The sequence below is a fragment of the Mauremys mutica genome, chromosome 1, assembly GCF_020497125.1.
Source record: "Mauremys mutica isolate MM-2020 ecotype Southern chromosome 1, ASM2049712v1, whole genome shotgun sequence".
In the NCBI taxonomy this organism is placed as follows: domain Eukaryota; kingdom Metazoa; phylum Chordata; order Testudines; family Geoemydidae; genus Mauremys; species Mauremys mutica.
Window position 1 is genome coordinate 142,100,932 of NC_059072.1, and position 26,748 is coordinate 142,127,679.

Sequence of the window (26,748 nt, forward strand, 5' to 3'; positions counted from 1 at the left end):
ATGTCTCTATCAAATCCTGGCTCCACTTCTGTGGCCCAACTTGTAATAATGACCCCACCCAGCACTCTGAATGTTGGAGAAGTTCAGATCTGGGTCTGGGAGTGAAACCTGCGGGTTTGGTTCATCACTGATATTTTTTCATTTGTTTGCCTGGACCACACATCATTTTACATATTTGTTTTCTTGCACAAGGTAAATAGATCAATGATTTTGAAACACGATCTTCTGGCAAAGACTGACCTGGCCTCTACTCAGGGCTCAGGGAGGAGAATTGGAGCACTGAGGGAAAGGGAAAAGTAGCTACATGGGGTGATTTCCCCTATATTGTAAACTCCCCCATGTCACTGTGCCAGCGTCATGTAAATCAAACTCAAATTTCCCATAGAAAATACAAAATATCAAAGGGATGATGCACATTTCCTCATCATCCCAACAAAAATACATTGAGCTGAGTATGTGCTTGGCATCACTATATGACACTATCCCACAAATAACTGGAGAGTATTTTATGCTCCCCCATGTCACTGTGTCTGCATCATGTGAAGCAGTCAAATTTCCCATAGAAAATAAAAAATATTCAGGGGATGAAAAACATTTTCTCATAAATCCAACAAAAATACACTGAGCTGAACATGTGCTTGGCATCGCTATATGAAACTATCTCACAATTGTGCAGTAATTTATCCCTCACCCGGTAATAATTGTCCATCCCCTGCAATGTCAGTCTGATCACCAGGAATCATCACAGAATTCCCTGCTTTTCAGTCATGCAAAGCTGTGTAATGGGGTCACATTATATATGAACTTCTTGGAAATTTGAAATATAAACTCCAAGTAACCTGCTAGACGGTTTGGTTTGCTCAGGATTTTCTGTGTACCAACCCCCTAATCACTGCACAGTCACCGAGCTGTCTGTAAAATATACATTAGGGCAGGTTTTTCTCTAAGACAATAATTTAGACTGACATTTCTGATTACCAACTTCAGAGTCAGTTTCTCAGGCTGGGGCAGCAGCACATCAGGGTCCCATGAAGAAGCTACTGCTATGGAGTTCACTGCCCTGCCAATCACGTGGATCATTCTTGTGCTGTTAACACCAACCCAAGAGGTTCCAATCACTGTATTATTTGAACTGTATCTGGGTCCCACATTCGATTTTAATCCTATTGCTAATCAGTTTTGGAATCTTTGGGCCAGTTTCACTTCCTAAAATGCACCAGCACATGTTGATGTACCCCATGGTCTGCCTCTCCTCCCCACCCCACACCACTGCTGTTAAGTCTGCCTGGAGCTGGGACACTGCATGGCAAGGAGCCTGCAGCCCCCTCTGTGCTGGAGGAATGAGAGCAGCTCTGAAACTGGGCAGGGGCAGCCTTGAGGGTATGAAACCAGTGTGGCCATGAGAGGCACTGATATAGCACCTCTTTCATGCAGAGTTTGGGCTTCTCTAGCCTACAACTAGGATTCAGAGCTTTTCTGCTCCAGCAGAAACCTTGCGGGAGGGAGGCAGGGCTCATGCAGGATAAATCTTCCTGCTGGCAGAGCTTCCGGTATCCTCATGGGCACAGGGCATTGCACACTGCATCCCAACACATGCACACACCCTTTCTGTGGGAGGAATCAGCTCTGGGTTTATTTGGATGAATCCTGCTCACTTCAAAATTACAAAACCTCTACTGGCTTCAGTGAGTGAATGGGGGAGTGAGGAGCCAGGACTTGGCTCTTGGAGCCATTGGATTCTGGACCAAAAAGACATTTCTGTTGGATCCCAAATTACTGACATATTTATTGGGATTTAAAACACTAAAGCAATGCCCAGCCAAGACTGTTGGCACCCGGATGGCATTGATAACACACTCAAATCCCTGCAGCATGAAGTGACCATTTCAACAGGAACTCAGCCAGCCACCTACAGAAACTCCTTCCCCCCCATTTCTCATTATATGATGCACCACCTGGGTCGTTCCCACTGCCAAACAAGTGTCTTTTGCAGTGTGCCCAGAAGATCACCAAATTTGGGCTATTTTGGCCCAAAACGGACAAGAAGTTTCAGAGTCCCAGGGGCCTCACAGAGAACACCCTGACAGCCAACCCCTCCTTTGTAAAAAGGGGGAACCAGCTCAGGTGCCCCTGCTGACCACAGCTGTGGCAGTACGACCCGGGGAGAGAGGTGATCCCTCAGGGAGGCCAGTCCAAGGCCATTTAGGTCTTTATAAATCCTACCCGACACCTTAACCTCCACCCAGAGCTGGGCAGTCAGTGCAGATCCTGCAGCACGGCTGTAACATGCTTCCAGCAAGATGCGCTGCTCAGTGAGTCACTGCCATTTGTACCAACTTCGTTCTCCAAATGGTTCTAAGGTGCAGCCCCACGTTAGGGTCATTTGAATACTCCAATCTTAAGGTAACAGAAGCCTCCGTAACAGTGGCAAGGTCCAATTCCGAAAGGAAAAGCGACAACTTCCAAGCCAGACGTGGATAATAAAAAGCTGACTGTAGAAGTTACCACCCTAGTTCCAGTTAACCCAGCTCCCCTGGTGAAACACAGAGGAGACTTACCTGCTATGTCCTGAATTGCGAGGAGAAGAAGCCACAGGACCAGAGTGGAGAGATGTCCCTTCATTGCCAGCCTGACTTGCTGTCCCCCCTCTCTCACTGCACTGGCTGCACCTAAACACCTGCCAGGGCTCCTCTGTGTCTGACAAGTGATAACAAAGCAGTGGAAGGGAAATATATAGATTCAGAGGCTGGCATCAGCTGCGGGAAGGAACCAATAGCAAACCCATCTGCCTTTTTAGTTATTATCAGTGGTTTTATCTGTGACTTTATGCAGCTAAAACATCCAATAAAACTTGAAAGCAACTAACATCACCATATATGAGTGATGAGCCCCCTCCTGATGTCAGGTTTACCACAGCCTCAGATCATCTCATAACCCCCAATCCCCAGAGCCGGAAGGAAAAGTTCTGTACAAACTGTATCCGTGCTGTTTCTCACCCTGATAGATTCTATATCATATTAAACATGAATTGGGAGGTATTAGAAGCTGGTTATTTTATAAACTATGAAATAAATCCCCTGTGCCAAAGGTGATTATTACAAGACAAACTCCCAGTATAGGACATGCCCAATTGTAGACAAGGACAACTAACTAGACCCAGGTTGTGTCACTCAGATCAGCTTTATAGAAGAAGAATCATGCAGCAGCATCTGAAATATTGACAGTTCTTCTACTAATAGACCTTGGGGCAGGGGTGAAAGTGGGCCGGTACGACGTACTGGTAAAAAGTGGCTGCCGATACCAGCCTGTATGCAGCCGATGTTAAAGCGCTTCCATGGCAGCACTTTAACATCATTGCTCCTTTACCTCCACCCCCGCAGGTCACCCACATGGGGTGGGGGGCAAAAGGGGCAGCTGCCCTGGGGCTGGTGATTTAAAATTTAAAATTAAATGGCCACCGGAGCCCTGGGCGGCGCAGGCCAGGCAGCGCAGATGGGCTGGCTGGGAGAGGCTGACCCCCAGCCCCGCCCCTTCCGCCCAAGGCCCCGCCCCTTCCAGGGGCCCAGAGTCGGGCCCCTGTACCGGTAAGTGCTTAATGTTACTTTCACTCCGGGCTTGGGGTTTCCTGCCTAGACCATGATTCTTCGTAGTAGAGGCAGAGCTCAGGGCTTCCTGAGTAGGCCATGACCCTCTCTTGCAGTAGCAGGATGCCCTGCACACACCATGCCCATCAGTGCTGTCAGCAGGAGGAGGGCTCATGGGAAACAAGTTTACTTGATTCATGGGACACAGACAATTCAAGGAACAAGCACAAGGCAAGGGGCATATAGCACAGAACAATGACTGGCTGGCACCATACCTACCTCCTGCTCTTCCTCAAGAGAACTGTTACAAATACTTGGATTAAGTCTTTAACTCTTCACCTTTGCATTTTCTCCCATGCTGCCCTTTCTGCATGGAGAAAACTCCCGGAGAAAATCTGTGCAACCAACACCTGATCCTCCTTCAAATCCCTCCTTGAGACTCTGTTCTGTTGTGATTCTGGAAAAACACTTGACAGTGAGTGACTAGCTTGGCAGGGGAGGAGGTGTGGCTGTGCCTCTTCCCCTTCCTTCCCTCTCCTTATTTATACCAAACTCCCCACCCCAATCCTGCCATTCCCCCTCACTCTCCCCTCCCACTACTTAAACAAACAGTAATGACAAAACAGGAAATTGCACCAAAATAGTGTAAGGCATCTACTGTCAATCAAACGTTAGCCCCGCTCCTTTGCCCCTGCCCACCTGTCAAGTGAAGTCCCGCCCCAGGGTTAAGCTGGACACATGACCAGAGGCAAGGTGTGTCATGTGACCCCTCTAAGAACTCCTCCCACTGACCTCTACTAATCCATATGGGTTTTGCCCCCTTAGGACCACCCTGAGACGCGGTTTGACCAATAGGAGGGAGTTCCGGGGGGGAGGGTAAGCCATCTAGATGTGGGTCATGTGACCCCTCTTAGAACTCCTAGCACCACCTTCTACGAATCAGGAGGGGTTTCAGCTGCTGGGGACCACTGCCAAGAGGATATTTGACCAATCGGGGGATTTCTGGGGTGGGGTGACCCATCTGAAAGTGGTTCGTGTGACCCCTCTAAGAACTCACCCCAATGCCCTCTACCAACTGGGATGGGTTTCGGCCACAGAGGACTGCCCTGAGCAGAGATTTGACCAAAATAGAGCAGATTCTCAGGTGGGATGAACCTCCCAAAGAGGGTCATGTGGCCTCTCTAAGAACTCCTCCCACCACCCTCTCCCAATTAGAGCACAGCACCACTACCCCATAAGTCCCAGCTCCATGCAGAAGAGGCCATCTCTTACCAAGAATGCATGTTTTAGAACTCATGGAAATGCTGAGACGAAACGTAGACTCCTTCACCACCCCTGTGAAAACTTCACACGTTGTTTTAGCCCAGAGGGCCTTCAACCATCCCCAGAGAAAGCTCTACATCAGTGACAGTTCTGAGGATGTTCATGAGACACCCCAATGAGTGTGCTGGCCTCTCATCGTCCACCCCTGTAGAGGAGGAAGGAGAATGCAGAGCGGAGGAGTCACCAGCGGACAAAATGAACAGAAAAGAGGTCGCTCAGGTAAATGGACAATTTAGAAGTAACATTAAATGTGTGTGTGTGTGTGTGTGTGATGCCTTACTAGTGGACCCAGAGGCCCTGGATATTATTGCATCAAACAGTGAAGACGAACAGTGCCTGCCTTGTTTTTGCTCAATGCTGATACAAATTGTTGAAGAGGACTCCAAGGATGACGGGATGAGGAGTTTAGGAGGAGGTTTGGCATGTAACTAACTGAGCCAGTGCCGCACTGTGAGCATAAAAAAGTCATGCAGACGATTGTACGCGTTGCTGTTTATGCTGTCCTTAAACACTGTCCTAGGGAAAAGCTTTTTGAAGATTGTGAGAGCTGTGTCATATATGCACCAGGCCAGTGGCACCATGACTGTGTGACTTAGACTTCAGTGGATCATCTGGGTTTGTTTTCAATGAGCTGTATTTCTTTTAAATAAAAAAAAATAGTTTGTGAGAACCTCACTCTTGTGTCTTTGTGTAAAAGAGACCCATTTACAGCAAAAAGCTGAAATGTATCTTGTAGAATCTTGGGTGAGTGGAAATCCTAAAAATGTGTTTACAACTTTAAAAAAAACAACACGGATGGTTCAAACATGTGTTTGAGTACATTAGAACTGACCCACCCTGTTGAACTGAATAGTTTTAACCACACCCCCACTGAATAGCCAGGGTGACTGAGATTACCCACCCTTGTTGCCATCAGGGTTAATCGTATTCATGATTAGTAATTAAATTTGACGGTTGTACACCCACAGTAAGGGAGGTGGGTGGGTGAGGATGGTGAGCTCCGGTTAACATGAAATGAAATAAAACCTCAGGAGTTCACAGACACTATTGGACAGTTTAAATATAATCCAGGAGTTGGTTGAACGCTATGGGTCACTCTATCTAGCAACTCAAAGTCATTAAAATAATATAGTTACAAAAATAAACAAGGGTCTAACCCAAAACTGAAATGTTTTAAGGATTCACAAACCTCCACCATACTTTAGAACAAGCATTTGCTCTAAAGACAATCAAAAATTTAAAAGCTCTGGGTATTTGTAGGGTGCTTACTATGGTTGTGACACACCCATTTTATTTCAAAACCAACCCCCATACTTTAAGCATGAAAGAAACATGTTTAAAAAACAAACAAACATGCCCTAAGACATTCATTGATATCTGCAAGGGGCCCCCCACTTGAGAATGGGGGTACAGGAACATTAAGGATTCCCCCATCCCAGCTCACAAAAGGCAATGTTAGGGGAGAGGTGCCTAAAGTCCTTAAGTATCTATTCATTCAGAGTTGTGGTGATTGAATCAACCAGCTAACTACAGACTTCTGAAGTCTGTTTGAAACTCAGGTTACGTCTACACTTCCAAAGTTGCAGCTTGAAACAAAGAGTTAGGATGGTATAAAAGCCTCAGGTTTTTGGACACAATCCACTTTCAAGAGAAACTATCTTGAATTGAATTGCTGCTGGACTGCAAAAGGAGATATGCTCCCTGTTTTTGACTCTGAAAATACGTATTATATAATGTCACTCTTTGGCCATGCTGTCCTTACTAAATAATGTTACCTCTCTTCCTTGCAGTGTGATCTATTTAGCATGGAACCAGTAACTTAAAGCTGCATTTCACCACCAGGCCAAGTTAAAAACTGAAACCCTTTTTTAACTATAGTTCTGCTTAATAGTCTTACAATAAAAAAAAAAGTCAGATATTACACAGATGCATTTAGAGAATAATACCAACTAATTTTTTTTGCTTGTTCTTGAACCCAAAGGCCCAAACACACATGGGGAGACAGAACAGCCATGTGCTAGCAACCCTTTATCCCAGGCCTGCACAACTCGTAAAGCGCAAGGGCCACATTACTCCAAAGAAAACAGCTGAGGGACGAAATCCCCCGGCCCCGCGGAACCGCCCCCCGCCCCCGGTCCCGCGAAAACACCCCGCTCCAGCACCGCCCAGCCCTGCAGAAACAAACCCTCCTTCCCCAGCGCCGCCCCACCAAAACACCTGTGGGCCAAAAAGGAAGGTTGGGGGTGGGGAGGTGATACCTGATTTTAAATCAACCAGGGGCTCCCAGCTGAAGAGGTAGCTGGGAGCCCTCAGAGGCAAATTAAAGGGCCCGGGGCTCCAGTGGCTGGGGCAACCTGGAGCTTTCCGGGGCTGGGGCAGGGATTTAAAGGGCCCAAAGCTCCTGCCGCTGAGGGGAGCCTGAGCCCTTTAAATCCCAGCCCCAGCCCATCCACTGGAGCCGCGGCCGGGATTCAAAGGGCTCTGGGTTGCCCGCAGCGGCGGGGAGCCCTGAGCCCTTTAAATCTCAGCCGCGGCCGGGAATCTCTGTGGGCAGCCCAGAGCCCTTTGAATCCCGGCCGCCAGGGCCGGCTTTAGGTCAATTCAACCAATTCCGCTGAATCGGGCCCCGCCCCTAAGAGGGCCCAAGCCCCAATACGGTGTACTGGCAAGAGCCGGTGCGCTGTACCGGGGTGGCCCGGCTTCCCTGGGGGCAATTTAAAGGGCCTGAGGATCCCAACAGGGACTGGAGCCCCAGGCCCTTTAAATTGTCACCAGAGCCACAGTGCTGGAGCCCTGGGGTAGGGCTGCAGGGCTCTGGGGCTATTTTAAAAGGCCGGGGCTCCCGTTGCTTCTACCGCCCCGGCCCTTTAAATAGACACCAAAGCCACACCGCTTCCCCAGGGCTCCTGCGGCTACTTAAAGGACCGGGGCAGTAGAAGCAGGGGAGCCCCAGGCCCTTTAAATAGCCCCCGAGCCCCAGGCTGCTGCTGTTACCCTGGTGGGGAAGGGAGGAGGAGGGGTCACTCACTGTACAGGGTGGGCTGTACCCCCTGTACCTTCACCCCCTGCCCGCAGCCAGCCCCTGCTGCACCCCCTGCCCTCACCAGCCCCGCACTCCTTGCCTTGCCTGCACCAGCTCCTGTCTGCAGCCAGCCCCGCACCCCCTGCTCACAGCCAGCCGGTCTCCAGCCAGCCCCTGCCACACCCCCTGTCCTGCCTGCACAAGCCCCGCACCCCCTGCCCTGTCTCCAGCCAACCCCTGCCGCACCCCCCTGCCTGAAGCCAGCCAGTCCCGCACTCCTCTGTCTCCAGCCCTGCCAACCCCTGCCACACACCCCTGAGGCCCTGCCTGAAGCCAGCCAGCCCACTCCACACACCCCTGTCTCCAGCCAGCACCACACCCCTTGCCCTGCCTGCAGCCAGACCCTACCTCCAGTCAGCCCCTGCCCTGCCTCCAGCCAGCCCCATGTCCACTGGTGCCCTGCAGTTTCCAGGGCAGTAACTCTGCACACTTGCTTCAATGAGAGGGGCAGAGAGCAGCTGGGACCCACACATGTGCACACCGTAGGGTGACCAGACAGCAAATGTGAAAAATCGGGACAGGGGCTGGGGGATAATAGGTGCCTATATAAGAAAAAGACCCAAAAATCGGGACTGGCCCTATAAAATCGGGACATCTGGTCATCCTAGCACACCCCCAGGGAGTGGCGGGGACCCACACATGTGAAACAGAGCTCATTTCTAGTTCAGGCCCATCTTTTTGAAAAAGAACTTTAGGTAGAGTTAACATATATTTGTATTTTCCCGGACATGTCAGGCTTTTTGGTTCTTAAATTGCCATCCGGGAAGAAAATACGGACGTATGGTAACCCTATTGGTACAAAAAATACATACCGTGGTACATCCCTTAAATCAGAACTTTTTAATAGGGAACCAGTTGCTAAGAAATGAAAGGCTTTTTTTTTACATGGTGTTTTTTTTTTTTACTCATCTCTGCCGGGCCCTGCCAAAAATGTTTGAATTGGGCCCGCACTTCTTAAAGCTGGCCCTACTGGCCGCGGCTGAGATTTAAAGGGCTCAGGGCTCCCCGCGGCTGCGGGCAGCGCAGAGCCCTTTGATTCCCGGCCGCGGCTGCGATTTAAACGGGTCTGGGCTCCCTGCCACTGCGGGCAGCCCAGAGCCCTTTGATTCCTGGCCGCGGCTGAGATTTAAAGGGCTCTGGGCTCCTCACCGCTGTGGGCTGAGATTTAAAGGGCTCCCCGCTGCTGCGGGCAGCCCAGAGCCCTTTGATTCCCGGCCATGGCCAGGACTCAAAGGGCTCTGGGCTGCCTGCAGAGAGCCGTGTGGGGGGGATTTAGAATCCCCCGGCGAGCCACACACTGAGGCCGTATGTTGTGCAGGCCTGCCATAGAGTTTAAGGCCAGAAGGGACCATTAGAACATCTCGTCTGACCTCCTGTATAACATGGGCCACTGCATTTCACCCAGATACCCCTAGGCTTGAGCCCAAAGATGCACTTAGACTAAAGCATTTCAGTCCTCAGCAGAATAAACTATTGTGTCCAACAGGTGGAAAGAAGGAGCGACTAAGGTACCACCAATGTCCCAGGCCCCTGCAGTGACAGGGAACTGACTAGGTCAGAGATGCCTAGATAATCCTGGCAGGTGATTCATGCTCCATGGTTCAGAGGAAGAGGAAAATCCTCCAGGTTCCCTTTTTGCCAATCTGACCTGGGGGAAAATTCCTTCCTGACCCCAGATCTGACAATTGGTTTGACCTTGACCATGTGGAAAAGACAAACCAGCCAGATGTCTTAGAAAGCGGAATCTCTGTACCACGTCAGAGGACTGGTCCAGCCCATCTAGTGTCACATCTCCATCTGTAGCTAATGTCTGATGCTTCAGAAGAGGGCAAGAAACGAAACAAGGCAAAACAAAACACAAATATGGGGGCTTCTCAGAATTCCTTCCTGACCCCTGCGGGCAACTGGCTGAAGCCCTGAACCATGAGATCTGATTATAGTCATTGTCTTACTGCAAAGTTGTGAATGTTACCCGTATGTTGTATAATGCTCCTTTCCCGCACTTCTTCTTAAGATCGTCTTTTCTACTGGATCACTCTCTTCACAACTATGTACCACAGCTCTATTTTTATACACCTTTTTTCCCCTGACAATATTTCCAATTTCTCTAGGTCCCTTTTCCATGATGTGTCTCCTCGTGATATTCAAAACCACTCCTTGTGACAGATACTGCAACCCCAGGCAGTATCACTGGGAATCACAATATTAAATCTGTGAATGGTTTATGTTATACTGCATGTGGGAGGGTGGAGGGTTACCACAGCTCCTTCAGGAAGAAAAAGCAGTGTGAGTGTGTGTGTATGTGTGTGGGTGATTAAGGTGAAACACTGAGATTGTAAACAACTCCAGAAAGGTAACAGCCTTCAGGGTGGTTTACACAGACTGGTTCAAACTGGGTTATCAGAGATCAAGAGACAAAGAAAGATTTCTGATATCAAAGGCTGAGTTTAAACAGACTCGGGGCCTTCATTTTGATTCAGCAAATGGGCAGGACCATCTGTCCACGGGGATCCCAACACTGAATCGTTACAGGGACGTTGGTCTACCTGGCTGCCCATGAGGAAAATGGGTGATTTCTGACATGTTCAACAAGTGTGGAGGAATTTTTATTGTTTTTAATGTTTTCATTTTGATGCTTTTATCCTACTAACAAGGTGCAGTCTGCTGAGAGAGAGCTGGGTGGTGACTTGTGACTGCTGGCAATTCACTGCTCATAGCCCTTGGGGAGAACGCACAGCATGGGGGCTGGCCTGTAGGCAGACTGGTTTGCTGTGGGTATCACAATGGAAGGCTGTGGGCTGTGCAACATTAAAAATCCCTGGCCACAAGGAGGTGGGACAGGGGGTTCCTACCCAGAGACAGGTGACGGCTAGAGGCCTAAGTAAGTGTAACAGGATCAAACCTGGGACCTCTGGAGCTTAGTGCATGAGCCTCTACGGCATGAGATAAAAGCCAACTGGCTGTTAGCTAAGGCTGTAGAGCAGACTCAATTAACTCTCTCTCTCTAAGTGGTCTCGGTTCTACTAGATGGGACAGAACACCACACCCAGGGCGTGTGTGGGTTACATAGGCACTCCTGTAGTGGACACTGGAGGGGGGGATACAGATGCAGCTTATCTGAAACTGTAAAGTTCCCTAGCTAGTATCATCTCCAGATTCCATGGCTGGGCTGTTCCACTGCCGGATAGTTAAGAAATATTAAACGAGAGAGGAGTTACCAGGCACCCGTGGCCACCCCACCCAGCCCAGTATCGCCCCTCACCCTGACATCTTGCAGCCCACTGCTATTGCAGAAGCATTTCACACAGTGACACCAATCAGCACCCACCTCTGCGCTGTGCCCTGGCACTTTGTACCTGAGCCCCCAGGACGATTAAGACCAGGCAGAGCAGGGCCCCCAGGATAATGCAGACGACCACGGGCACTGTGATTCTCCCACTGTCGGTCGGAGGGCGTTGTGGGGGAGCTGGATGGAAATGAACATGCGACAGGGAGAGATTAATCTGTGACAGTCGGGGGAACCCTAGGGAGCTCCCCAGTCACTCATTGCACGGCCCAGAACAGCAGAGTAACGGGCTGGGACACAGTCTGTGTGCCACGGGGGCAGGTCACAGGCGGCTGTTTAAATCATGGGCCCTGCCCTGTCAGATGGAGCCAGAAGACAGGAATTGTCTTGCTCAGTAAGGCATGCAGCTCCCACCCAGGTGTCATTCGCCCCTAGATTTCACAGGCCATGGAACAGAGCTCCTTCCCTCAGGCTGCAGCTTGCAGCTCGTCCGTTGTGACCCAGCACCAGGGAAATTTAACCCTTGATGGGAGGAGAGGGATGCTTTACCTGAAGTATTCAGAGAATCTGTCCTCTCTGCCAGTCCTGCAAAGGGAAAGGGAGGAGAGTTGGAGCTTGGGGCAAGGGGGAGGTGATGTGTTTGTTCCCAGGGGGAACCTCACCACTGAGAGTCCCTGGTTGTCTCCAGCTGTCACCTCCACAAACTCCCTCACAGCAGCACAGGGCCTGTTTGTTAGCGATTTAGGGCCCAAGTCTCGTCTGCTCTGTGCAGCAATGAGGACTCTAGTAACAAACCAGCACACTGGGTCCTGTGATGGATGCAGGGGCTGTGTGGGCTGATGCCTGAGCCAATCTGTCCCCACAAATGTCCCTCCCAACAGCATCCATGATGCTACTTCACACAGGAGATGGGAGGGCCTGGTCTGTGACCAAATGGGGGTGGGCATTCAGCAAACGGGGTCTGAGGTGATTTTGCTTTTTTTCCTATACAGAGACAATGTTGAGGTGAATGCACTGCGCTGTGTGTGCGATGTGGGAGTAGAATTTATCTGTATCTTGACCCAGAATTGTGGGGGATTCCAGTCTTGACCCAAACTGCACAGCCTGGGCCCATCTCTGATTGTTCATCCCAAAAGCAGTAAAGAATCCTGTGGCACCTTATAGACTAACAGACGTTTTGGAGCATGAGCTTTCATGGGTGAATACCCACTTCGTTGGATGCATCCCAAAAGGTTAATAACCACAGAGCTGCCTAATGACAGTCTCTAGGGAGAGGCTTTTCTTCCCTCTCACACTGCCTTATCGCACTATGTAACACTGATCTCTTTTATAATTAATTGATTAACTTGCATATTTACTGTTAATCAGACAAATGCTTATACCTATAAAACAGCATGAAAATACTATTATATCTTGTGTTGAGAATTTACATCTGCCTACGCTGAGTTGTGAACAACAACAAGTTCTATCCTAACCTTTCAATTAATTGAACACATCACGTACATGTGTGTGTGCACGCGTGAATGCAGGTAGTTTCAGAATTACCAGTGCAAAAAATATGGGTCTCTTCTGCTCAATTATCACATGACTTTGGATCCCAGGGCTTTGATGGGCGCTGCCAGATGGAGCTGTGCTGCTCACTGCATGCAACGTGGTCCAGCCACGTGGACCAGAACCTGCTCCATATTCAAAGTCTCTTGCAATCTGCCCTCCATCCCCACAGTTCAGCTGTTTGCAGACAATTGCTGCGGTGACTCCAGACATCTGATTGGAGAAAACACTGCCCCATGTCCCATTGTAGAAAACCTCCAGCCGCCCAGCACAGTCACTGTAGCTCACCAGCCTCAGATCTGTGAATTCTAGAAGGAAATGCACAAAAAGGGAATTTAAATCGTCTGATTCTGAAATAAACTGGGGTGTGAAGAGTGAAATCCCAGCGATTGCTAACGATCCTGTGCATCATTCTGCAGGAGCAACCGCTAGAGAACCACTCCAAGAATGAGAGACTCTTTTAGACACCACAGGCCCCTTAGAAATACAGTGGACATCTCTGGAAGGCCACAATTTACAAGCAACTACCTACAGACTGCAATAGATTAAGACCGAAAAGGATTGTGACATTAGCAGGCCATATGCCAGCTCTTGCCCAGGCTGTAGGCATTAGCTAAGAACTGAGGATCTCATAGCTGGAGACCAGGCCAGGTCACCTGTGTGTTAGTTTTGCTCAAAACAGGTATTAGCCTTGCAAAAATGTATTTAATGTTTAGACTCTATGAAATGGTTGTTAGTTGCTGCAGGCATTAATCTCGCTTGTAATGTCTGTGGTCCATGCTACCAGAAAATATGTAAGTTTTGCTTTGTAACTGAAAATGTTTGCTCTGAACTTGTGAACTCAGGCACAGGAATCATCACTCATCTCCATCCCCAAGAACTATCAAAATCAGATGGGCCATCAAGGATCATCATAATATACAGGATTGGTTAATGGCCTTATCACACCCATGGAGCAGCACATGCAGAAGGCCTCATCCAATCGCTTTGAAGGCTGGAGGAGGGAAATAAAAATCGTAGATGTGAAGATTTTTCATCTTTTTGGCTATTTGAACTACGATAGGACTAGAGACACCAAACTGAAGCCAGAGACCCCAAGGGGTTACCCCTGAGTCAGCGCTGAAGGACATTTGGAATTGACAGATCACTACAATTCTGTCCCTCCTAGGATATAAATGGTAACTCATTTGTGTGTAGATGATTGCTTGCTTTAACCTGTAAAATAACCCTTTTATTTCTTTTTCCTAGCTAATAAACCCGTGTACAGTTTACTCCAACTCTCTGCCCTAGCCCTGAGCCCCCTCCTATACCCTGAGCCCCTCATCTCTGGCCCCACCCCAGAGCCCACACTCCCAGCCAGAGCCCTCACCCCATGCACTGCCACCCTCTGCCCCAGCCCTGAGCTGCCTCCCACACTCCAAACCCCTCAGCCCCAACCCCACCACACATCACCTCTATAGTTTGTTCAAGCTCTCAGATCACATTTGTGGCTCTTCTCTGCTCCCTCTCCAATTTTTCTGGACATCAGAACTGAACAAAGTATTCCAGTATCTGTCTCACCAGGGCCATATACAACAGTAAAATTGAGTCCCCACTCCTACTCACTACTCTCCTCTTCATATTTCCAAGGTTCGCATTAGCCCGTTTTGCCACAACATGGCACTGGGAGCTCATGTCCAGTTATTTCTTCACTGGGACCCTACGTCCTCTTCAGTCACTGGTTTCCATGATACAGTCTCCTTCAGACACCTGAGATGCAGCATTCTAACATTAGGGAAATCTTGCAATATCTCCAATATCTCTGGGTGGGAGCTGAAGACTTTCTAATGGTCACCCTGGTAGGTAGTTACACAAGGGAAAGGGAGGCAGAGACAGTCAGGGAAAGTATAATTCTCAGCAAGCTCCTTAAACATCTGCCCCCTCTATTAAATCCCCTGGTAACACAGCTCACAAGAGCATTCCCAGAACAGACCTGAGCAGAGAACTCCAGCGTCCTCTTTGTGTCTGCAGTTGTGCTGGCCCCAGCCCCTGGAAGGACATGCTCAGATATCGGATTCATTCCCAGAGCAGTTCACATCATCCAGCCAGATCTGCCCAGATCCTTGCCCATAATGAGCAGAGACAGTTGCATTGATGGCGTGTCCACATCCCAGTTGTTTGCAAATGACACTGGAGTCTGACAGATCCCAGGAAGCATCACAGACTGTCCCCCAGCTGCCATGGTAATAAATCTCCACTCTCCCAGCACAGCGACCTGCCCCATTCACCAGTCTGATCCGCCTGCTCCCTGCAGGGATAGATCTCAGCTGTTAACACGTATTTTCCTACTGAACAGAAAATGTTTTTTGAGATTTGGAAATGAATCACCTGAACAAACGACACCGACATCCTCAGCAATTCCTGTCTGGGTTGTCTCAGACGTGGAGTTGTCACAGTGAGTCAGATGAGTCTCATTTCCTGCACACTGGACACTTCTCAGCCCCACGGGGCCTATTTGTTGCTCAGACTTAGGGGGGTTATAAGCTTTCTCAGCGACTCCGCACTGGAGCTGCCTGCACACCACACTGGCATCGTTCATGTCCCACTGGTCATCCAGCACTCTGCTCCACACACCATGGAGGGAAATCTCGACTCTCCCATCACACCAGCTCTCTGCATTCAGCAGTCTGAGTGATTCAGAGAGACCTGGGATCAGGAGAGATGGGAAATACTCTGAATAACACTCCTTGTTATGCACTAGAAATAATACAGAGTGTGCATGAAATTATGGACTGTTTCTCAATAAGAAGGTATAAGCCAGTGATCAGAGTGTGTCACAGTGTTAAAAGGAACAGCCTTTGTCAGAAGACACTTATTCTTTTGAATCTATAAGTGGAAGGTGCTATAAGGATTGTAACACTCTGAGATTGACAGAAAGGCTTGCTAGCAGCCCCTGTAAATGAGTGAGTAAGGGAATTCTTGCAGGTTACTGATTGGGAAAATAGTCTCTGTTTGAGGGGGTGGAATGGCTGCTGAGGTTTGTAGTCACTTTATCCAGGCTTAAATGCCTGGAGCCAATGAATGGTGTCTGCAAAAGCACTTAGCAGGTGGGTCGTGAATGATTTAGGCAAGTTTGCCTTGAGGGAGTTTGGCCAATGGAAGAGCAGGGCTCATGGTGGGCAGGAACAGGTTATTGTTAGTAAATTCCCTTAGTTCCCTATGATCTTTGCTCAATAGGTTGCAACTTTTTTGACTCACTTTGCTCCAGTGCAGGAGCTCCTAGTGTGAGATAGTTCCCGGCACTGATGGTTCTGACTGGAGCTGTCCCCTGAAGTGTGGTGTCATCTCTGAGTCCAACGTAAGATTCCAGCTGATCAATTCACACCACACTAAGCAGGTTGTTTGTGGGGCAGGTAAGGGGACGTGCTCTGTTGGTGAATATTGTGACTTCCTTGGGATGTGAATCTCAGTCTTTGCATGTGTCTCAGAATCAGTGAGTCCTACAGCAAGGTGGTAAGTTCGGAATTACTCACTGAGTTCAGACACAGGTGGAGCCAGAAGAGACTGACAATGTTAAAAGAAAAGCAGCACAGTCAGTGCAGGGGACACCCACTATCTGTGTCAGGTACAGTATGTGCTAATATTGCAACCTGACGGGTGCAGTGTGTGTGCACTGGTAGCCAAAAAACATTTCAAGGCTAAGAGTGAAATCTTGGCCCCACTGAAGTCAATGGTAAAACTTCCATTGACTTCAACAGATCCAGGAGTTTGCCCTAAGACTGGAACAGGAGAATGCCTGCATGCAGCTACTGTAGTGCAGGGGTATAGCCACAGGTGGGCCGTGGCCCACCCAGTTAGCATCCAGGGCCACGCAAACCAGGGCCAAAGCCTTCAAAATCCACAGGCTGGGACTCCCAACCCCGGCTTGGTGTCTGTTAGCCTGGCCGCATCTCTCTCCTCCCTGCACCGTGCGCTGCTTCCCTCATCTCTGACCCAAATGCTAGCCCCGTGGGGGGGTGTGCCTTGTGGGAGCAGAGTTGGTTGAAATCCAAGGCTAGTACTGGGGCTGGAGACCAGGGCAGCAGCTCCTGCCGTATGCAAGAAAGGGACGTGGCTGGGCTGACAGACACCGAGTCAGGGTCGGGAAGGGTGGGTGGAGCTCGAGCCCCAGCAGGACCTCCCTTCTCCAAAAGGGTGCACTTAGGGTGACCAGATGTCCTGATCTTATAGGGATAGTCCTTATACTTGGGGCTTTTTCTTATATAGGTGCCTATTACCTCCCACAATCTGTACAATATTTTACATTTGCTATCTGGTTACCCTAGGCATGTCCCGCAGCCTGTGTACCCTGGGCAGCTTCAGCTTTGGGTGCCTGGTGAGTGGTAAGAGCTGGCTGGAAGGAGTGGAGGGAGGCAATCTGCCCTCCCTCCTGCTCCCTCCCCAAGGCACTGGATCTCTCCTGCACCCTGCCCTCTGCCCCTCCCATCACTACCCACCCTCCGAAAGTTGAGGCCCACCCAAGTTTCCTGTCCTAGCTATGGCACTAGTGTAGTGTGAGGGTACAGAGTAGATTTGGGGTTTTCTGAGGAGGCTCAAGGATATAATTGGGTACCACAGCCCCTCAGGAAGGCCAGATGGGATCACAGCAGATGGAGCTCGTGTGGAAGGGACCAGGAGTTTTTCCTTAGAAGGGATTCTCCTTCCAGCAACTGTACGGAGAAATCAGCATCCCCATGTGCTGAGGAGTTCCCTCAGAGAACCAGGGTATGGGCTGGGTAGGTAATTAGGAGAGGCCGGGCAGGGCTGCAGGGAAATCAGTTAGGAATGCAGGTAGCAGCCTCTGTGAGAAGCAGGAGAACTGGGAGGTGAATTGCCCCCAAGGTACAAAGGTATCAGCTGTAAAGAGGAGAGTAGAGGTCTGTTGTGAGTGCTGGGCAGGGCCCTATAGGCTTAGTCATGGTGTGTAATGGCACCAGTGACTCTGGGCTCTGTGGGAGACAGTCCTGGAAGCTACGTGTCCATTATTAGGAAGAAGGTTGAAATCCAGGGCTTCTGCAGTAGGTTTCTCTGTAAGGACCCCAGTTCCAGCCAGGCAATAAGCCCTGTGGAGACTCTGTACATGGATGAGAAGATGGGGCAGAGAGGGGAGCTGCAACTTCATTCAGCAGGAGGGGTCCTTTGGTGAGGGGAGAAGCAGATGATCCCAATGGCCTCTTTGGGTCTTAAAACTCTGCAGATCTATAGAGCCAGAAGACAGGCTCCATTTGGTCACAAGGGAACCAGATTGTCTGGCCACTAAAATTAAGTTTTCTAGGGAATTATTTTTCCCACTGGGTCCTGGCCATTTTCAGTGCCCAGGCTGGATAAATTGGGTTGTGCAGCCTCAGGCTGTTTCCTGTACGACCTCTGCCTCATTCACTTTAGACACTGGAAGGCCTGTAGAGAAGGAGCAGGGGAGCACAGGAAGAACTAGGATGATCTTGTTAAGAGCAGTGACCCTCATTCAGTAGAGCTCAGTTCTGTTCCTGCCTCTGCTGCAGACTTCACAGGTGATGCTGAACAGGTCTCTGTAGGCAATTTTTATGGGGTCTGATTAGCAGAAGTACTGAGCACTCACAACTGTCGCTAGGGTGAAGACAAGATGTGGCTGCTCAGATCTTCTGCAGTCAGGCAGTGTGGTCAGGGGGAACCAGCACAGGGCTGCAAGTGAAAACACTTTGTTTTATCCTGTCTCTGCTGCTGACTCACTGGGTGGCCTTGGGCAAGTCACTTTGCTTTTCTCTCTCAGTTTCACCATCTGTAAAATGGAGCTAATAATAATACATGTAATGTACTTACCCACCTGCTTCCCTGGAGTTTGGTGAGGGTTTATTAATGTCTGGACAGTACTTTGAACACACAAAGCTCTGCAGAAACGGTGAGTACTCTGAAGAATCAGGCCCTGAGAGTCTCAGGTTGCTGCCCACTCAATCCAAATTTGGAATTTTGGCTTTAATCATTGCATGTAAAATTTTGAAAAGCAGCTAAATGATGTAGGAACCTATGTGCCATTTTCAGAAGTGACTTAGGCAGCAAGAGGGAGAAATCTGCATGCTTCTTGGGCGACTACGTTGTTGGAGAAAATGGGATTTAAGTCTCTAAGTCACTTAGGCACTTTTGAAAATGTTATTCTTGGGCTTCTAAGTGCCTAAGAGTCACTTTTGAAATGGGCATCATAACAGTCTGCTATCTCTTGGAGTGTAATGAAGACAAATTCATTAATGTTTGTGATGATTCTCATACTATGGTGATGAGCACCATAGAAAAGCCCATGAGGAAATTAATAATTCTGTATTTAGGGCAGTGTCTGTATGGTATGTAGAATGAATAAGGCCCTGGATCACATGTTGAATGATAAGGATAAAAAGACATATTCAACAGCTCCTCCATCCCCTGGGCACCATCCTCCCAGAGCACTGAAGGACGCAGGAGTTGGGGGTAGGTGAGAATAATAGTATGTGTGTATGCAATTAGAGTGTATCATAATGTATATGCAGAAGGAAGGGTGAGGGGCCGAATTAACATCACATAGGTAACCTTAGCTCTGGTATTTTCTAATTCTTGTGCCTTTGGCTTTGACTAAATAAACTAAATAATGCGGTTTAATATTTTATTTTTTTAAATAAAATGTAAATATTAGAGCGGGTCAAGAACACAATTTTTTTCCTGTAATGTATATCAAATGCAGTATTTCAGTTTTTAAACACATCTGTGATTCTGGAAAATGAAACATTCATTTCCCTTTCCAGTTTTTGGATTTACAGGTTTGCCACTTACTCTTTGCTTCTATTTTTTCATCTTTTCTTCCACTGTAAAAAGATAAAAAAAAAGTAAGAATGCAGGGAGGAAAAGTCTTTTGAGTTTTTTCAATTGGAAAGGCATGGAAAAAGTAAAAAAAAAAAAAAAGCTTAGTGAGTGAAAGCACTACTTTCTCTGTGGTGTGCTACCAAAAATACCTGCAGGAACTCACATGAGAAAAAGGAAATGGTGATTTTCAGCAGTTTATAATCAGCCACATCTGGAAGGAATCTCACTGCACTAAAAGAGGGCACCTCCCTGGCCCCAGCACTGACCCCTTCCCAAATTGCAAAGGCTGCAGCAATCAAGGAAGGTGCTAGAGCTTCTCAAGAAGGTGCAGAGAATATTTTATAATAGAAAGTGTGAAGCAACCTCCATATTGGGAGTCACTACCAGCTCCCCCTCTAATTACTATTGGAGAAGGCTGAGGACAATCAGTTGGTGACATTTATGTAACCCAAAGGTACCAATCACTGTATTATTTGGAATCTTTGGGCCAGATTCACTCCCTAAGATGCACCAGCACATGCTGATGTACCCCATGGTCCGCCCCCCCCCAAAATTGCTGTTAAGTCTGCCTGGAGCTGGGACAGTGCATGGCAAGGAGCCTGCAGCCCCCTCTGTGCTGGAGGAATAAGAACAGCCCTGAAACTGGGCAGCGGGGGCCTTGTGGGAATGAAACCAGTGTGGCCATGAGAGGCACTGATACAGCACCGCTGCCATGCATCTTATGCTGGTCGGGCTTCTCTGTGCACCAATTAGTTTTCAAAGCTTCTCTGCTCCAGCAGAAACCCTGGGGGAGGGCGGCAGGGCTCCTGCAGGATAAATCTTCCTGCTGGCAGAGCTTTCAGTACCTCCATGGGCACAGAGCATTGCACACTGCACCCTAACACATGCACACACCCCTTCTCTGCGAGGAATCAGCTCTGGGTTTATTTGGATAAATCCTGCTCACTTCAAACTTGCAAAACTTCTACAGGCTTCAGTGACTGAATGGGGGAGTGAGGAGCCAGGACTTGGCCCTTTTTGGAGCTATTGGATTCTGGACCAAACAGACATTTTTGTTAGATCCCAAATTTAAAATACTAAAACGATGCCCAGCCAAGACTGTTGGCACCCGGATGACATTAATAAAACACTGAAATCCCTGCAGCATGAAGTGACCATTTCAACAGGAACTCAGCCAGCCAGACACATACGGAAACTACTTCCCACCCATTTCTCATTATGTGATGCATGGCCTGGGTCCTTCTGACCCCTAACCCCACCCCCAAACAAGTGTCTTTTGCAGTGTGCCCAGAAGGTCAGGAAATTCGGGCTATTTTGGCCCAAACCGGACAACAAGTTCCAAAGTCCTGGAGCCCTCACAGAGAGCACCCTGCCAGCCACCCCTCTCCTTTATAAAAGGGGGAACCAGCTCAGTTGTCCCTGCTAACCATAGCTGTGACAGTACGGCACAGGGAGAGCGGTGATCCCTCAGGGAGTCCAGTCCCAAGGCATTCTGGACATAATTAATCATTACTGACACCTTAACCTCCATCCAGAGCTGGGCAGCCAGTGCAGATCCTGCAGCACGGCTGTAACATGCTGCCAGCAAGATGCGCTGCTCAGTGAGTTGCTACCGTTTGCAACAGCTTCGTTCTCTGAATGGTTCTAAGGTGCTGCCCTACATTAGAATCATTTGAATAGACCAATCTCAAGGTAACAAAAACCTCAATAACAGTGGCAAGGCCCAATCCCGGAAGGAAAAGTCACAACCTCCTAGCCAGGCACTGATGGTAAAAAGCTGATTGTAAAAGTTATCACTCTGGTTCCAGTTAACCCAACGAAGAGGAGACTTACCTGCAATGTCCTGAATTGTGAGGAGAAGCAGCCACAGCACCGGAGTGGAGCGATGTCCCTTCATTTCCAGCCTGACTTGCTGTCCCCTCCTCTCACTGCACTGGCTGCACCTAAGCACCTGCCAGGCCTCCTTTGTGTCTGACAAGTGACAACAAAGCAGTGGAAGGGAAATATATAGATTTTGCATGAGCTGCGAGAAGGAACCAATAGCAAACCCACCTGCCTTTTTAGTTATTATCGGTGGTTTTATCTGTGAATTTATGCAGCTAAAACATCCAATAAAACTCGAAAGCAACAAACATCACCATATATGAGTGATGAGCCTCCTCCTGACGTCAGGTTTACCACAGCCTCAGATCATCAGGTAACCCCTAATCTCTGGAGCCGGAAGGAAAAGTTCTGTACAAACTATATTCGTGCTGTTTCTCGCCCCAATAGATTCTATATCAGATTGAACATGAATTGGGAGACATTAGAGGCTGGTTATTTTATAAACTAGGAAATAAATCCCTTGTGCCAAAGGTGATCATTACAAGACCAATTCCCAGTATAGGACCTGCCCAATTGTAGACAAGGACAACTCACTAGAACCAGGTTGTGTCACTCAGATCAGCTTTATAGAAGAATTACTCAGCAGCATCTGAAATATTAACAGTTCTTCTACTAATAGACCTTGGGGCAGGGGTGAAAATGGGCCGGTACGATGTACTGGTAAAAAGTGGCCACCAGTATCAGCCCATACGCAGCCGACATTAAAGTGCTGTCGGTAACATCATTGCCCCTTCCCCCACCCCTGCCCAGGCTGCTAATGGCAGGGAGGGGAGGGCAAAAGGGGCAGCTGCCCCAGGGCTGGCGATTTAAATTTTAAATCACTGCCTGAGCCCCGGGCGGCACAGGCCAGGGAGCTTGGATGGGCTGGCTAGGGGAGGCTGACCCCCAGTCCCACCCATTCTGCCCAAGACACCGCCCCTTCCAGGGGCCCAGAGCCAGGACCCCATACCAGTAAATGCTTAATGTTACTTTTGCCCCAGCCTTGAGGTTTCCTGTCTAGACCATTCTTCTTAGTGGTAGAGACAGAGCTTAGGGCTTCCTGAGTAGGTCATGACCCTCTTTTGCAAGATGTCCTGCACACACCATGCCCATCAGTGCTGTCAGCAGGAGGAGGGCTCCTTGGAAACAAGTTTACTTGATTCGTGGGACAGAGACAATTCAAGGAACAAGCACAAGGCACAGGGCATATAGCACAGAATAATGACTGGCTGGCACCACACATACCTCCTGCTCTTGCTCAAGGGAACTGTTACAAATACTTGGATTAAGGGAAATGTCTTTAACTCTTCACCTTTGCATTTTCTCCCATGCTGCCCTTTCTGCATGGAGAAAACTCCCTGACAAAATCTGTGAAACCAGTACCTGATCCCCCTTCAAATCCCTCCTTGAGACTCTGCTCTGTTGTGGCTCCAGAAAAACACTTGACAGTGAGTGACTAGCTTGTCAAGGGAAGAGGTGTGGCTGTGCCTCTTCCCTCTCCTTATTTTTACCAATCTCCCTGCCCCAATCCTGTCATTCATCCTCACTCTGCCCTCCCACTACTTAAACAAACAGTAATGACAAAACAGGAATTTGCACCAAAGTAGTATAAGGACCCCACTGTCAATCAAACGTTAACCCCATCCCTTTACCCCTTAATCTCCGCCCACCTGTCACCAAAAGTCCCACCCATGGGGGTATGACTTGCGGGGTTAAACCGGACACATGTGAAGCAAGGTGTGTCATGTGACCCCTCTAAGAACTCCTACCACCTCCCTCTACCAATCAGTATAGGTTTCTCCCCCGTAGGACCACCCTGAGAGGCAATTTGACCAATCGGGGGGAGTTCCAGGGCAGATTGACCCATCCAGAAGTGGGTCGTGTGGCCCCTCTAACAACTCCTCCCACCACTCTCTACCAATCAGGAGGGGGTTTAGATGCTGGGAACTACCCTCGAGAGGATATTTGACCAATCAGGGGAGTTCTGGGGTGGGGTGACCCATCCGGAAGTGGTTAGTGTGACCCCTCTAGGACCTCCCCCGACCACCCTCTACCAGTTGGGATGGGTTTTGGCCACAGAGGATCACCCCTAGAACAGATTTGACCAAAATAGGGCAGTTTCTGGGGTGGGATGAACCGCCCAAAGAGTGTCATGTGACCCCTCTAAGAACTTCTCCCACCACCCTCTGCCAATCATAGCACAGCACCACCACCCCATAAGTCTCAGTGCCGGGCAGAAGAGGCCATCTCTTACAAAAAAATTGTGGAAATGCTGAGAGGAAACATGGACTCCTTCAACAGCCCTGTGAAAACTTTGTACTCTGTTTTAGCCCCGAGGGACTTCAACCATCTGCAGAGAAAGTGCTACACCAGCGACAGTTCTGAGGAGGAGGAGGGAGTGGCTGAGGGGAGCCCTTGGCCCAGTCGTTGATGGATACGCCAGATCCCAACCCCAAAACTCAACTGCTTGCGAGATACCCCGATGCATGCTGGCCTGTCATCGTCCACCCCTCTGGAGGAGGAAGGCGAACGCAGCTCGGGGGAGTAACCGGTGGACAAGCTGAACAGAAAAGATGTTGCGCAGGTAAATGAACAATTTAGAAGTAACGTTAGAGGATTTGTGTGTGTGTGTGTGTGTGTGTGTGTGTAATGGGGTTAGGAACCAGGGTTGTGTAAATCTAAAAACAAGCAGTGGGGAGCTTACACTGTTTCTTTTCTGAAAATTTCTCGAAAGCTCAACAATGCCTTTCTAGAGGACCCGGAGGCCCTCGACAGCATTGCATCAAACAGTGGAGACGAACCTGGCCCACCTTGGTTTTGCGCAACGCTGATACAAATTGTTGTAGAGGACTCAGAGGATGATGGCTATGAGGAGTTTAGGAGGAGGCTTGGAATGGAACGAACTTCGTCAGCATAAAAAAGTCATGTGTCTATGACTCTACAGTGTGCCCTTGTTGCCAAGAAGGCTAATGGCATTTTGGGTTGTATAAGTAGGGGCATTTCCAGCAGATCGAGGGATGTGATCATTCCCCTCTACTCAGCACTGGGGAGGCCTCATTTGGAGTACTGTGTCCAGTTTTGGGCCCCACACTACGAGAAGGATGTGGATAAATTGGAGAGAGTCCAGCGGAGGGCAACAAAAATGATTAGGGGGCTGGAACACATGACTTATGAGGAGAGGCTGAGGGAACTGGGATTGTTTAGCCTGCAGAAGAGAAGAATGAGGGGGGATTTGATAGTTGCTTTCAACTACCTGAAAGGGGGTTCCAAAGAGGATGGATCTAGACTGTTCTCAGTGGTAGAAGATGACAGAACAAGGAGTAATGGTCTCAAGTTGCAGAGGGGGAGGTTTAGGTTGGATATTAGGAAAAACTTTTTCACTAGTAGGGTGGTGAAGAACTGGAATGGGTTACCTAGGGAGGTGGTGAAATCTCCTTCCTTAGAGGTTTTTAAGGTCAGGCTTGACAAAGCCCTGGCTGGGATAATTTAGTTGGGTTTGGTCCTGCTTTGAGCAGGGGGTTGGACTAGATGACCTCCTGAGGTCCCTTCCAACCCTGAGATTCTATGATTCTATGATTCTATGTGGCCTATTGTATACATTGCTGTTTATGCTGTCCTTAATCATTGTCTTGGGGAAAGTTTTTCAAAGATTGTGAGGGCTGTGTCATAGATGCACCAGGCCAGCAGCACCATGACTGTGTGGCTTGGACTTCAATGCATATAAACTGCAAGCTCTGGGTCTTGTGTGCTGAGCTGTGTTTGGAAAGCTTATTAAACACTGTTATTGCCATAGGTGGTGCTATGTAATGTCTGTGCTTAACTCAAGAACATTTAGCGCAAGGGGTGACCTTGATAAATGCTGTGCAATTCAGTGGAGACTCTGACTGGTTTTAAAGAAAATGACCAAACCGGAAGTTGCTGCTTACAGCATTATATTGACCATCTGGTCCAGACAAAAAGTTACAGAACCCTGTTTAAGAAAAAGTCTATTTGTAAGAAATCTAATAGGATAAAGTTAGAGAATGGTGAGGGGACAAACGTGATATAAAACTTGGTAGCTGTAAATAATAAAAACAACTACTGAAAAGGGCTTTGTAACTATCTGTGTTTCTGTTAGAAGGTCTCTGTGGCCCTTAAGTGAGCTAATAGTTTTAATGGAGCATCTTGGTTTGTTTTCAAGGAGCTGTATGTCTTTTAAATTAAAAAAAATAGTTTGTGAGAACCTAGCTTCTTTGTCTTTGTGTAAAAGAGACCCATTTACAGCAGGGCAGGACCCAGCAAACAGAGCTGTAAACAGTTCTGTTGGAGGAGCAGGTTTTTGTATTTTGTGTATTGTATTTTGTATGTGTGGAGGCTGGTAGGGGCAGTGTGCTGGGAGAGAAGCTGAACCCTGATTAGGGGGCGGGGCTTCTCTGCTTATGGGTCCTATAAAGGTAGCCAGCCAGTCAGGCAGCAGTATAGACAGCAGCAGCGGCACAGGAGCCAGCAAAGCAAACAGAGCTGTAAACAGAGGAGTTTCAGTGGGAATTTACAGGGGGAGTTTGTGGGTGAGACTTAGAGACCTAGGCAGAGGAACTGACAGGCTAGTGAAAGGAGTGGGTGGTGTCAGTGGCGTAGCCAGGTTCTAAGAACAGGGGGAGCAAACATTAAAAAGGCACCCCCACTTGGTTCCTCCTCTGGCCGCTCTGTGCCCCCCCCCTTGGCTGGCTCCTCCAGCTGTGCCGCCCCCGCATCCCCCCCCATGGCTTGTCTCCTAGCCTGTCCGTTGCTTTCCCCCTGCGCAGGGAGCTGGGCTGGGGCAGCGGCAGTGGCCACTACCGGGTAGGAGCTGCAGGTGATTCCCCATGTTGTTGTCAGGCTCTCTGCCTCCTTCCTCGGCAGCCATCGCTGTTTACCCGGACAGGAGCCTGGGAAGCCACTGGGTGGGAGAAGGAGCCGCAGGAGAATCGCTCTGACCCGCAACCACGGCACAGCGACCCCCTAGCACCCAGTGGGGCGGGAGCTGCCGGGAGAGCCATAGGCCGGGTCAGGTGCCCCGCACCATGTCACGTCCCGCCCCCTCGTGCTACCAGCAGTGGCGGGAGGCCAGCACGTGGATGCCGCTCAGAGCGCGGGGCCACCAGTGCCACTTCCCGACAGCCGGGCGGGAGACGGGAAGGCTAATGGCGCCCCTCGGCCAGCACAGCCCAGGGCCAGTAGAGGCCACTCATGGTGGTGAAGCGGCCTGCCCGGGT

At 49.2% G+C, this 26,748-nt stretch overlaps 1 pseudogene; it reads right to left on the bottom strand.

The window, feature by feature from the left end:
* Positions 1-10,693: 10,693 nt before the first annotated feature.
* Positions 10,694-26,399, bottom strand: LOC123347452 (annotated as a pseudogene).
* Between the last annotated feature and the right edge of the window lie 349 nt (positions 26,400-26,748).